The sequence below is a fragment of the Hyaena hyaena genome, unplaced genomic scaffold (assembly GCF_003009895.1).
Source record: "Hyaena hyaena isolate Hyena2069 unplaced genomic scaffold, ASM300989v1 scaffold_135, whole genome shotgun sequence".
In the NCBI taxonomy this organism is placed as follows: Eukaryota; Metazoa; Chordata; class Mammalia; order Carnivora; family Hyaenidae; genus Hyaena; species Hyaena hyaena.
Genome location: NW_024080767.1, coordinates 758,860 through 771,487, shown reverse-complemented (window position 1 = coordinate 771,487; position 12,628 = coordinate 758,860). Strand labels below are relative to the sequence as shown.

Here is a 12,628-nt window from a genome sequence, read left to right as displayed (position 1 = left end):
TTTACATGAAATGTCTAGAATAGGCAAATCTATAGAGCCAGAAAATAGATCAGTAGTTACTTAGAGATGGAGGCGATGATAAACGGGACAATTGGGGGTGACATAAGGAGTGTGCAGTATCTCTGTTGGGTAATGAAAATGTTCTAAAATTGATTGTAGTAATGATGCACAACTCTGTAAATATACTTAAAAATCTTATAACTTAAACGGGCAAACATATGGTATATGATTTATAACTCAATGAAACTGTTACCCAAAAAAAAGTAGGCAAGGACTTACACACTAAACCTCTTAGGGTGTCTGCTTACTAAATGAAAATTTTAATAGGATCCACAGTCTCCAACAAAATATCAAAAATGTCTAGGACACAATAAAAAGTGAATCATCACACCACAAACCAGGAAAATACAACTTGAATAAATAAAAGACAATTAACAAACACTAATACACACATGAATCTGATGTTAGAATTACCTGACAAGGATTTTAATTTTTTTAAACTTTTTTTTAAGTTTATATATTTTGAGAGAGAGAAAGAAAACGAGAGCACAAGTGGGGGAGGGGCAGAGAGAGAAACCCTAAGCAGGCTCCGTGCTGTCAACACAGAGTAGGGGGCTTGAACACATGAATTTTGAAATATTGACCTGAGCCAGAATGAAGAGTCAGAGACTTAATTGACTGAACCACCCAGGCACCTCACCTGACAAGAATTTTAAAGCAGCCATCATGCTTTAATGAGCATTGAGCTATTCAATTGAAACAAACAACAAAATCAAAAATCTTAGAAGATACGAAAAGAACCAAACAGAAATCACAGAACTGAAAAATAAAATAACCAAAACAAAATGTCACTAGATGGGCTCAACCGCAGAATGAATACAACAGAGGCAAAAATGAGTAAAGTTGAAACTGGAAGTAGAACAACAAAAATTAACTAAACAATAGAGAAAAAAAATAATGCCTCCTGCACTGTAGGACAATCACTAAAGATCCAAGATTTTTATTCTCACAAAGAAAGCAAGGAGAAAGAGAATGATGCTAATAAATTATCCTAAAAATGGCCGAAACATCCAAAATTTGGCTAAAGTCATGAACTTAACAGTTCAAAAACCTAAAAGAAATGCAAATAGGATAAGACCAAACAAATTCATGCCAAGATATATCATACTTACACTTCTGAAAACTAAAGAAAAAACCTTTAAAGCGACCAGGGAGAAAGGACACATCGCCTATAGGGAAACACAAATTCCAATGACAGGATTTCTCATCTGAATTCATGGAGGTGGGAAGGAAGTGGCGCAATATTTTCAAATGCTAAAAGAACTGTCCATCACAAATTCTACAAACAGAAATAGCTACGAAAATCATAAGAACACCAAAGAACAAAAGAAGACAACTCTATTATTTAAATCTTAATTCTAACTCATTACAAAGTATACTGGTACCATTACATGAGCAATTACAAGTTTTTCTTATAATAGTATTTAAATACTTGGGAATTACCAATTTCCCCCTCACCATCATCAATGCCAATGAAATTCATATACGTAGATGGCTTAATGCATATTCCCTATTTCCTTAATTCTCTGAAAAAGAAATAGTTCTGCCACTGTTCAAGATCTTTTATCAATTTGACAGTTTTGTTCTATTTGAAAAATCTAAAGCTTATGAGCCTAAAACCAGAGCTATTTGTTTAAAAAAGATGGAAGATACATATGTCTCAACCATCCATAAAGTCTATTTTATTTTTTTTTACAAATAGTTTATTGTCAAATTAGTTTCCACATAACACTCAGTGCTCATCCCCACAGGTGCCCTCCTCCATGCCCATCCCTCCTCCCCCCCACATCCATCGGTCCTCAGTTTTTGTCAACATTCAAGAGTCTCTCATGGTTTGCCTCTCTCCCTTTCCCCCACCATTTCCGCCCTTCTTCTCCCCCTTGTTCCTCCGTCAAGTTCCTCCTAATCCTCCTATACGTGCAAACATATGATATTTGTCCTTCTCTGCCTGACTTATTTCGCTCAGCATAACACCCTCAAGGTCCATCCATGTTGCTACACATGGCCAGATTTCATTGTTTCTCATTGCCATGTAGTATTCCATGGTATAGATAAACCACATCTTCTTGATCCATTCATCTGTTGATGGACACTTAGGCTCTTTCCATGTTTTAGCTATTGTGGAGAGTGCTGCTATGAACATTGGGGTACATGTGCTCCTATGCCTCAGCATTTCTGTATCCCTTGGGTAAATTCCTAGCAGTGCTATTGCTGGGTCATAGGGGAGTTCTATTGTTAGTTTCCTTAGGAACCTCCACACTGTTTTCCAGAGGGGCTGTACCAGTTTACATTCCCACCAACAGTGTAGGAGGGCGCCCGTTTCTCCACATCCTCGCCAGCATCTAGAGTTGTCTGATTTGCTCATTTTAGCCACCCTGACTGGCGTGAGGTGGTATCTCAGTGTGGTTTTGATTTGTATTTCCCTGATGAAGAGGGATGCTGAGCATCGTCATAAAGTCTATTTTAAATAGTATCTGCTAAAGAGGAAGCCCTGAATGAATGAACCTCTATAATCATGTAACAGCTTAACCATTTTAAAAGCCAAATCATAAGAGCAAATAATATTTATCTTAATCCACTCTAATTTATAAAAAGTGTGTGTGTGTTTTTTTAAACAAGAATGACTACACAAGTATGACTAGTGACCTGTTAAGCAGCCAAGAAAGAAACAGATGGTCATCTTGCAAAACTGTGAATTCAAGATCTGTTTCACATTATGTACCAACTGATTCACTGAACTAATTCTTATCAAGTTTTTAAAATATACTAAGTACTGTACAAGGCAGACACAAAAAAATAAATAAGGTACTACCATACTGTGACAGAAGAATTATAGAACAGAATATATTATTAGGTCTTCATCCCTGGCTCTAGCACAGAGTTCCTAAAACCCTTGGAATTTCTTGATGGGTTTGGAGGAGCATCTTTTGTTATTCATAATAAGCCCCTTTCAACCGTATCTTGGAGGATAGGGGCTGGTTGCCAGAAGAATCAACCCCTGAACTCAGAATAGGGGAAAGGGGCTGCAGATGGAGTTTATCACCATCAACCAATGATTATGCCTACATAATGAAGACTCCATAAACTCTAACTGAAGGGATTCAGAGACCTTCTGGGTTGGTGAACACATGGATGTGCCAGGACGGTGCCCCCAGAGAAGGCATGGAAGCTCATGGAGGCCCCATGCCCCTTCCCACAAGAGACGCCTTAGACATCTCTTCCAATTGCTGTTCCTAAATTATATCCTTTCTAATAAGCAGGTAACGGTTAAGTAAAGAGCTTTCCAGAGTTCTGTGAGCCATTATAGCAAATTACTGACCTGAGGAGGGGGTCGTGGGAAGCCCCAGTTTACAGCCAGTTAGGCATAAGTACAGGTCACAACCTGGGACTTGCAACTGGCAGGAAGGGGGGCAGGGGTGAGATGGGCAGAGGCTAAATCCTTAATCTGTGGGGTCTGCACTAACTCTAGGTAAGCTATCATAATTGGGTTAAACTGTAGAACACCCAGTTGGTGTTTGAGGGTTGGAGAATTGTAAAGGGAAAGCCCACATACTTGATGTCCCAAGTGTTGTGAGCAGTGTAGAAGACTGTCATTTATCTTTAGGCATGGTGCTAGACCTCAAGGAACTCCTAGTCATGAGAAAAATAGGCCCATGAGAAATAATTTAAATAAAATATGTACTTTATTTTTTTTTTAAAAGTTTTATTTATTTCTAGGAGAGAGAGAGAGAGAGACAGCGTGAGCAGGGGAGGGTCAGAGAGAGAGGGAGTCACAGACTCCGAAACAGGCTCCAGGCTCTGAGCTGGCAGTCAGCACAGAGCCCGACACGGGGCTCGAACCCACGAACCGCGAGATCATGACCTAAGCAAAAGTCGGACGCTTAACCGACTAAGCCACCCAGGCGCCCCAAAATATGTACTTTAATAGGTACATCTACCAAGTGCCAGGAAAGTAAGCAACCATGCCAACAAAGTGGCATTTACCCTGATTTTTAAATACTGTAATATTAAATACTGTAGTTCCTCAGGGTTCCGTCAGCCCCTCTTTAAGCTCTCAGCCCAGTTCTCCACCCTAGCTGCATATTATACGGTCACATGTGAAGCATTTTTTTTATTACAAAAATTTTTTAAGTTTATTTATTTATTTTGAGAGAGGGGCAAAGAGGGAGAATCCCAAGCAGGCTCTGCGCCATCAACATGGAGCCTGACCTGTGAATCATAACCTGAGCTGAAACCGAGAGTCTAGCATTTAACCGACTGAGCCACCCAGGCACCAGGGGGGAAGGATTTTTTAAATGCCAATGTCTGGCCCCAGAGCAAACCAACTGAATCAGAATCTCTGTGGAAGGTTTCATCCCCTCATCCTTACCCTTTAAAAGCTACCCAGGTGGTTTCATAAAGTAGTGCCTGTGTTGAAATGACCAACTCTATTTGATAAAAACATAACCCAGGCTTCAACCAAATCTTCTGGCAATGAGGAGAGGAAGAAAAAGATTTCAAGTAGAAACAATATGAGCTATAACAGACTTTCTGTGAGGAGAGAAGAGGATTCTAAGGTTTCTAGGATGAAGGCCTAAAATGGAACAAGAAGTGTTTATATATGCTTGAGAGGGGTATGTGAGTAGAGGGAAAGGAAAGGAAAAGATAACCAAGTTTGGAGCATTCAGTACCCAAGTTTAGTTTTCCAATAGACAAATGAAAATAAAGAACACTTGAAACTCATGAAAAATGGGAACTGAATACACATCTTTGAAAACTATAAATATGGCGCTATTTGAGGCCATGAGAGGAAGTATAATCACACAAGGAAATTAGAGAAAAGAACAAAAATTGAACCTCTAAGACATACCACATTTATTGGAGAAAATGAAAAAGAAGGAAGCGTCAAGGGAAGGTTTTTATTCTTGTTTTGGAAGGTGGAAATCTGAGCATGTATGCGGGCTGAGGAAAAAATGACAATATAGAGGAGATCAAAAATGTTAGTTTTAGAAAGGAGGACCCCTCTTTGACAAAAGGAGATCAGAAATCAGATTGGCATAGGCACACAGAAAAATGATAGAACTTCAATAGTTAGGGCTGAAGCCCACCAATTTCTTCCGTGAATTTTCTGCTTATTGCAAAATAAGCAATGAAGAAACACTGAGTAGGACAAAGAGTTAGGGGAGAATGGTAAAAATCTACAAACAGCCATTTCGGTTTTAGTACATAAGATTAACCTAAGGGAAAGTCAAAGCATCTCCAGCCAGTGAGAGTGAAGTCAGAATCTACAGGATTTTCTCCAGTCAGCTCTGGAGATCCTAGGAGCAGAAAACACCAACTGTTTGATTCATCCTGATTTGGAGACCATCAGAACAAATGCAACAAGAATGGCTTGAGGCCAGTAACATTGTTTTTATAATTTTAAAAAGTTAAATTTATTTCACTCTTAGTAAAAAAGAAAAACAAAACAAAACAAAACAAAAAGACAAGGCTGTAGCTACTTTCTCAGATTGCCAGAAAGAGTGCTGGGGAAAGTGAGGGATAATTACTTTCACTCCTACAGCACTTGTCAGAACTTTCGCTCCTAAGCATTTTTTTATCCCTTCAAGCGCTGGTTCCCAAAATTCTAAACCTGATTCCTCTGAGCTCTTAAAGGATGAAAATTCATTGCAGGATTGGACTAGCCAACTGAGAAAGAAACAAGTGAAATACTTCTTACCTGCAATGCTGTATTCTGGCTAGTAGGTAAACTCTGCTGATTGAAGGGTGGGAGGTGATAAGAGTGATTATATTTCGAGCCTCCCTTAGAATCATGTACAAAGCCAATTAATATATAATACTTGACATAAAGATAGCAGAATTCAGGGATTTTTTTTTTCCTGAATAAACGCAGTGAGTAAATAATTGACAATTTAATCTCTTTCTCACACTTGGAGCTCACTAATTTGTCCTGCCATCCCCCGGACCACTCTTGGAGGAGTGGGTAGAATCCCTCTGGATACTGGACCCCTTGCTACCACCATCAGGGGAGTTCAGAGCCCTGAAGGAGGAAGAGACTAACACGCGTGGGCATCCACTCTGTGGCAGGCCTACTGTGTGCCAGGCTCAGGGCAAGGCACTTTCCATGTTATGCGTGCAGGTCATTGAAAGACGAATTATGATGTTCAAACTACACTGGCGTTCAGGAGGGTCTTGGAGTGTCTGACGGTTTAAGTGCAAAGGAAAAGAAGCGTTAGTGACGGCGGTTGATGAAAGTGAGGGGAAAAGAGGCGAGTTGGGAAAGGAAGGCATCCGAGAGCAAAAGGGCAAAACCCAGGGACATGGGGGGATGGGGGGCGACTGAAAGATACGGAGGACATGGCAATACGGGGCAGGCAGGAGGGTGATTCTGTGGAAGCGAAACCGCGGTACAAGTGAAGGCAAAAGTCTGATCTGATCCCGGCGGGATGGGCGGCGGGCAGTCGGGGCTGGGCAGGGGGAGGGGGGGTCTTATCCGCGGAAGGCGTCCGGAAGGACTGCAGGGACTGGGTAACGGTGCCAGCGCCACGAAAGGGGAGGGGACGGCGAGGAGAGAGGAGGGGGCAGCGAGGGGGGGCGACCGCGGCGGGGGCGACGGCGAAGCGGAGACCGGGAAACGCAGGCGCTGGGGGAAGGGGAGCGGGTGTGGGTGCCGGAGCCGGCCGGCCAGGGCGGGGGGCGCCGCGGCCGGGGGGAGGGGGCGGGAGGGCTGGACAACTGCCCGCAGCGAGATGGGGAGATGTGCGGGCAGGAGGTGACGCCGGGCCAAGGGATGCCAGGACCGAGCCGGCCGGGGCCCGGAGCCAGGTGGGCGGCGGCGGGGAGACAGCGGGGCCGGGGCTGCGCTCCGAGCCGGCCACCGCGAGCGCGGCGTTCCCCTTACCTGGGATGAGTGAGGAGCCGCCGCGCCGCCTCGCCAGCATCCTGCGCTCGGCCGCTTCTCCCACTGCCCTAGGTGGGGGCCATTCCACCCGCCCCAGAAGCCCGCCTTCACCGCCAGGCGCCAGCTGCCGCCAGCCCGGCCCGGCCCCGCGGAGCAGCGCCGACGCGACCTGCGCCCGCGGCCGCCTCAGCAGCGACTCCCGCCGTCGCCGCCTCAGCGCCTGCCACCAGCCTCTCGGGTGGGCCTGGGATCACACGTGTGCTGCGATTGGTTGCCGCACGCCCGGCCCGGGCGATGTGTCGGCTTCTCTGATTGGTGAGTTTCGCTAGCGGCCGCCCGCGGGCGGTGGTACTGGGAATAGCGCCGGGTCCCGCAGGCTTGGAGGGTGGAATGGGTGTGACGTCGCGGCCGAACCGGCGCCCCCCGCGTCCCTGCGTGTGCTAGCTCCGCTTGAGGGCTAGCGGGCAACCACCTGCCCCGACGGATTGTTGCCCTAGCAACGGCACACTTGACCCGGCTGGAGGCGAGCTGCGCCGGGAGTGCGGACCGCGCCGCCTCAACCCCCACGTGGGCGGCCTTCGTCGGGGAAATCCTGCCACGGGACAAGAAAAGGAGCTTTTCCAAGAAATCCTCTTTTTTGCATGTCCACTGCTTCAGACACCACCTCTCTGGCCGCTACTGGCGGAGGAGCTTTCACCTCATGGGAGATAACTCAAGAACAGATATCAAATTCACACAATATTGCATTCCACACAAAAGTGTAAGTGAGTGATTGGAGATTCTGTCCCAACCATAGCGGTGGGGAACTGATGCTTGAGAGAAGTGAAAGCTGGGATTGGAGAAAAGGCAAAGGGAAGAGAAACGTTAGGAGAGGGCTGAAATTGCCCAACTGACAATTAACAGTTCATGTTTATGTCAGTTAGGAACTGACATCCATACCAGGTTTTGTCAAAGCAATTATTTCACTGTTTGTTATACACTGAAACAAGATTCAAAATGAAGTAAGCATTGCCAAAGAGTCCTTGTCAGTAGAGTCTAGAGCACATTGAGGAAATTTGCCTAGTGCAATTCTGGGAATACCTCAAACTTTTGACTTTTGTCCGTCGTACTTTGTACTTCTGTCAATTGCAACTTGTCAGTTTCAACTCCACCGTCTCCTCCCATTCATCCTTCCGCTGTGGACTGAAAGAATATGTAACACCTGGTAGCTAAAAAGTCAGTCCTGCATTAGATTTTAAGTTTAAGGTCTGCTAGCAGCAATCATAATTTTTTAAAAAAAGTTATGGAAGTTATGTAATCTTATGGCTTTTGCCTTTATAATCTCCTGCTTCCTTGAAATTCAGAGCACACTTTCAATTTCAGTGGACTCTACCTCTCCCTGAAATAAATGCTTTGATTGCTTTACATCGTCTTCTTGAACATAGGTTGCAAAAAGCATGGGCTCAGAAATCTAACATCTTTATTCAAATTTCCTGTCTACTGTATTAGAATGTTTTGTTACCTGCAGAATGAGATCTATAGAATATGCATCTTAGAGAGTTGCAGTAGTGTTCATGTGAGGTCCACACAAAAACTTGTACATGAATGCTCATAGCAACATTATTCATAATACCGATAAAATGACAAAAACTCAAATGTCCATCAACTAGTTAATAAGAAAAATTTAGTATATCCATACAATGAAAATTATTCAGCCATAAAAAGGAATGAAGTTCTGGGGCACCTTAGTGGCTCAGCCCGTTAAGCGTCCAACTCTTGATTTTGGCTCAGGTCATGATCTCACCGTTTATGAGTTCAAGACCCATATCGGGCTCTGCACTGACATTGCAGAGCTTGCTTGGGATTCCGTCTCCCTCTCTCTCTCTCTGCCTCTCCCCCACATGCTCTCTATCTCTCTCTCTCAAAAAAAAAAAAAACAACTTAAAAAAGAAAGGAATGAAGCTCTGATACGTGCTACAATGCAGATGAATCTTGAAAATATGCTAAGTGAAAGAAAATAGTCACAAAAGACCCCATAATGTATGAATCCATGTACAGAAAAATGTCCAAAATGGGCAAATCTATAGAGACAGCAAGTAGATTAGTAAATACCATGGGCTGAGGAGACTAGAGAAAAGGGGAAGTGACTGCTAACTGATTTGCAACTGATGAAAATGTCCTAAAATTGATTGTGTGATAATTACACAACTTTGTGCATATACTAAAAACCATTGAATTGTGTACTTTAAATATGCAATGTGTTATATCTCAGTAAAGCTGTTGCTTTTTTTAAGATTTTATTTTTAAGTAATCTATATACCCAACATGGGGCTCAAATCCTCAACCCCGAGATCAAGAGTCAAATGCTCTATGAACTGAACCATCCAGGTACCACAAAGTTGCTGCATTTTTAAAAAATAAAATGAGGGATGCCTGGGTGGCTCAGTTAGTTAAGCGTCTGACTTTGGCTCAAGTCGTAATCTCATAGCTCATGAGTTCAAGCCCTGCATCGAGCTCTCTGCTGTCAGCACGGAGCCCACTTCAGATCTTCTGTCCCACCCCTCTCTCTGCCCTTCCCTCACTTGCTCTCTCTCTCTCTCTTTCAAAAATAAATAAAATGACATAACAAACCTCTGAAAACCCCTGGCTCTGGTGTCTCTCTAACAACAAGGGCTCATATATCTATAGCTCATATATCTAACTTTCTTTTTTCTGTATTCAGTTAGCAAAATCTTTTTTTTAAGTTTATTGATTTTGAGAGAGACAGAGAGAGAGAGAATCTCTAGCAGGTTCCGCAATGACAGCACAGAGCCCAACCAGGTGCTCAAACTCACAATCCATGAGATCATGACCTTAGCCAAAACCAAGAGTCATATGCTTAAACCACTGAGCCACCCAGGTGCCCCTGGAACATTTAAATCTAATGAAGAAGATGATCTGATTTGTCCCCAGCTGCTTTGTGGCAGAAGAAATAGACCACTAGGATTACAAAGGTAGCCAAAGAAAATGAGCAAGATTAACAGGCCGAGAGCAAGAGAAGAAGGAAGGACATAGCACTCCTCAAAGTGATTATAGACAGACCCAAGGGCTGCCCCCCAAATCTAATCTTTCAGTGTTAAAGGTTAGGTCCCATTCCACTTCCTGCATTCTAGACTCTTTCAGGGAAAGTGTTCACCATGACCTGGAGCGGCTGCCAGCCCCTCTCCACAAAACAGAATTGCAACAGAGATGACCTTCAAACTGTCCCCAAAATACTTCCTCCAACGACAAGACCTGAAGAAAAACTGTGGGGCGCCTGGGGGGCTCAGTCAGTGAAGCATCCAACTCTTGACTTCAGCTCAGGTCATGATCTCACAGTTTGTAGGATAGAGCCCTGCGTTGGACTCCACACTGACAGCACAGAGCCTGCTGTCAAGAGGCAAGCACAGAGCAAGACATCTTTAGGTGACCCAAGAGTCACACGGTAGAAGCAACCGTGCTTAACCAGAAGCAAGGAGCTGCTTGAGGTGAAGCGAAGCTTGAGGTGAAGCGAAGCTCAGAGCCCTTTGGAAACAAGTTTTTTTCTGCTTTCTAAACCTACCTCCAACCTGTATAGTATATGTTAAAGAAAAAAGACTCCAGGGACACCTGGGTGGCTCTGTCGGTTAAGCATCTGACTCTCGATTTCAGCTCAGGTCATGATCTCACAGTTCGTGGGTTCAAGCCCCACGTGGGGCTCTGCACTGACAGCACGGAGCCTGCTTGGGATTCTCTCTCTCCCTCTCTCAACACCTCCCGCACTCGCTCTCCGCCCCCCCCGTCTAAATAAATAAACTTTAAAAAGAAAAAAGTTCCAAAATATACTCTTAAATAAAAAGAACAAAGTTAAGAAAAGTGTATAGAATATGCCCATTTGCAATTTTTAAAAGTACACACATGCTAATGATTTTCCCAAATAGCCTCTGGAACGGCGCACAGTAAACTGCAGCAGTGGCTCTTTCTGGCTGGAAACCTGAGGGACTTGGGGACAGAAGTGAGAAAGAGACTTATTTTGCACTGTATCTATATAGTTAGGCACTTTTTGAAATTTTGTGTCATGTTCCTGGATTATCTATTTAAAATAAAGTCAGATGTTTAAAAACTCTCTTCTGCAAAACTCACCATTGAAGCCTATAGGAACCGCTGGTTCACATGACATGTATATGGCTTGTGTAATTTTTTAAGCTGCGTACTCAGTACACATATTCTGAACATGCTGTATCTCTTTTCTTTCCCCAGCTTTACCGCCTTCAGGTGATCTGCTCACTCAGATAAGCTCACCAGAGGGCATGGACAGCGTCACCCCCGACCAATCCATGGGCAAATCAAAGGACTAAGAGCTTGTTTCTTCCAAACAGCCTAGGCAGCACCCACGGGCCCAAGAAATAGAGGAGGTAGGCAGGTGCCCGTTGACACCTCAGCGACAGCCTGGAAGCCACTGCCCTGTAAGGCTAGGTTTGCACAGCTTCCGCCTCAGGGATTCCTCTCCCGGGAAGGCCTGGCCCAGGATGAGGGCTCCTTACCACAGAAATCTCCTCTCCTGCAAGGAAAGCCTGTGCACCACACCTAGCAATGTTCGGGCTTTGAGGAGAACGAAAGGAGCATTTACTTGGGGGGATTGTTGGCTTTGGTTTGGTTCTGGGTGCAGCAGATCTCCCTTCATGGCATTGCCATTCTAGAATCTGGCATGGGGAGAGATGGTGGAAAGATGAGAGGTGGGAGGGAGGCGGGGGCCCTCAGAAGTGGAAAACTGGGGAAGAGAAGCGTGCCAGGTCCTGCTTTATTATCCTCTGTCCGAGCCCAAGGGAACTGCAAATGAGGGTCAGGAGCAAGCGGTTTGGAAGCAGAGAATGGAGAGGACAGGGTACTTTGCAGTGCAAGGTGAAGGTGAAGGTGAATCTTTCAGAGGCACGCGCATGGCTGTGGGAGAAAGTGTGGGGAGTGGAGAGCTGAGGACAAGAGGAGTTCTCAAGGCTAAGGGCAGAAATGGTAATGACGGGTCTTCCCAGCCCTCTATCCTGATCCCAGCACAGGGCCTCGCATGCGCCAGTGAATGGATGAGTGAATGAATAGATACAGAAATAGCAAAAGCTGCAGCGATCAACAAAGGCCCCCAAGGCAAAGCAGAGGGGGACACGGGGAAGAGAACGGGAGGGCAGAGAGACTCAGAGTGCAGGCTCCACAGGCAGAGAGCCTTGAAAGGGAAATAAGGGTTAAATGAAACTTTCACCCTACCTAAAGTGACCCCAAAGCCCTGGCTGACTTGAGACAAAATGAAACACTTACCTGCAAATAGCATCAAAAGGCCAATGTGCTGGTGGAGACACCTCACAATTCTCTCGAAGCTTGTAAGATCGAGGGATTTGAGACAAAAAAGGAAAATGGTGATACAATTTAAAGAAAAGGAAAAGAAAAGAGCATGCCTCCTCACTTTCCCCACCCCTAGCTCCAGGAAAACTGGCCAGGTCAGGCCCCTCAGCCACATCATCATTTTTTAAATGAGAATCCAGCCCAGCCTATGAGCAGGCATTTTCCAAATGGCTACAGAATTCCTGCACCTTCCAAAAATACCTCTTCACAGAATTCCTGCCAGGGAGAGAGGGCCACATGCCCAGGCTGGAACCAACCAACTGGCCTTCCAGAGCCTGGGAGCTACTGCCCGCGTGCTCTGCAAACCCTAGGTACAGGAAG

The 12,628-nt window shown here is 44.9% G+C and overlaps 1 protein-coding gene across 3 annotated transcripts in view; it reads right to left on the bottom strand.

Annotated features, from left to right (window-relative positions):
• Positions 1 to 11,619, bottom strand: part of TPST1 (tyrosylprotein sulfotransferase 1) — a 157,167-nt gene extending 145,548 nt beyond the window's left edge. For 2 of the 3 annotated variants that reach the window (XM_039238111.1, XM_039238109.1), the window contains exon 1: positions 6,941 to 7,131. The gene's annotated coding sequence lies outside the window, so the exon portion shown is untranslated. Of the gene's footprint in view, positions 1 to 6,940; positions 7,132 to 11,460 lie in introns of those variants that run through there. The other variant, XM_039238110.1, reaches the window with a different exon arrangement.
• Positions 11,620 to 12,628: the final 1,009 nt, after the last annotated feature.